This window comes from Symphalangus syndactylus, chromosome 5 (genome assembly GCF_028878055.3).
Source record: "Symphalangus syndactylus isolate Jambi chromosome 5, NHGRI_mSymSyn1-v2.1_pri, whole genome shotgun sequence".
NCBI lineage: Eukaryota > Metazoa > Chordata > Mammalia > Primates > Hylobatidae > Symphalangus > Symphalangus syndactylus.
This window is the reverse complement of record NC_072427.2, coordinates 94197899-94199535: the sequence shown is the minus strand read 5'-3', so window position 1 is coordinate 94199535 and position 1637 is coordinate 94197899.

Below are 1637 nucleotides of genomic sequence, written 5' to 3'. Positions count from 1 at the left end.
GGGGGTCACTGTCCTATTGTGGGGGCTGCTGATGTGTGTGGGGGTCGCTGTCCTATTGTGGGGGCTGCTGATGTGTGTGGGGGTCACTGTCCTATTGTGGGGGCCGCTGAAGTGTGTGGGGGTCGCTGTCCTGTTGTGGGGCGCTGATGCATGGATACACTGGCCTGGCTGGAGAAAGATGCATTGTCCCTGCTCCTTCCTTCCTCCGTTTTGTTCCCTTTAGTTCCCACAGGACTTTCTGGACTGTGGGAGAAAGCTCTTTTACAAGGGATTCCACAGGTGGCATTCCTGACAAGGCTGTTCAAATATCAGCCCACAAGTCATGGGTTCTGTTACACGTTCCCCCTCGGGACAAAATCTGCTGCCCAGCATTTACCTATAGTACGGAAGGCAGCAGCCGACCACCAAGGAGGAGCCAGAAACGCCTCTGCTGGACCCCATGGGCCCTCAAGGGGCACAGCCAGGAGTTTCGGTGAGAAAGCCATTTTCACCGAATTACAGACCTATTTCCTCAAACATCACTGCCAGCCTCCAGACTTAACACCCTCCACAGAGGAGGGCCTATTCTATTCTTAGCTGGAAAGATGATCGAGGAATGCCTCCAATCACCCTTAACTTCTTGCTGTCTGTCCCCTCGGGCCAAGTCAGCAGTTGGAGGTTTACCACCCAAACTCAGAACCAGACGCCAACAGGGGTGCAAGTCCTTAGGAGCCTCAGGCACACCCAAAGCACCAGCAAAGAGAAAACGAAGAAAGATGGCTAGGGGGAGTCCGGGGAGGGCGGTGGCGATTAGAGAATAAGGAAGAAAATAGCGCCGTTGGTTAAACAGCACCGCACACAGCACTGCACGCTGCCTCTCCCTAGGTGGGGATAGATGGGTTTGCTGCCCTCAGAATGACTTGACAAGAACAGCCTGCCACTGGAGTCTTTGAGTCCAAAACAAAAGAGCAGCCAAAAGGAAGTGTATGAACTGTAAGCGACGGTTTCACCCTGTGGCCACGGACTGCCCCACAAGGGGCCACAAGCTTCTTGCAAGGGGTCCGTGACTTCACATAACTAGCATTGTCTACAGTCTCACACTACTATTCTTCAAATAAATGCAGATCTGCTGTGCTGATGAACTATTACTCAGCTGTAAATAAATGCAGATCTGCTGTGCTGATGGAGTGTTACTCAGCTGTAAATAAATGTAGATCTGCGGTGCTGATGAACTATTAGTTGTAAATGTTTCTGAGTAGCTGCTTTTTTGTCACTGTGTATTTTTAAATTTTTCTTTATTATTATTTTTAGAGACAGGGTCTCACTCAGTTAGTTGTTGCCCAGGCTGGAGTACAGTAGCGCGATCCTGGCTCACTGCAACCTCAAACTCCTGGGCTCAAGCCATCCTCCAGCCTCACCCTTCTGAGTGGCTGCAGCTACAGGCACGGGCCACCCCGCCCAGCTCATTTTTTAAATTGTTTTGTAGGAACGGGGTTGGGGGGCGGGGGGACTCTTTACGTCACCCAAGCTGTTCCTGAACTCCTGGGCTCAAGAGATCCTCCCACCTCAGCCTCCCCTAACGTGACCACAGGTGTAAGCACCGCACCCACCCATCGCGCATTTTTTCTAATCACTGGACAAGGAAAGCACAATGACCA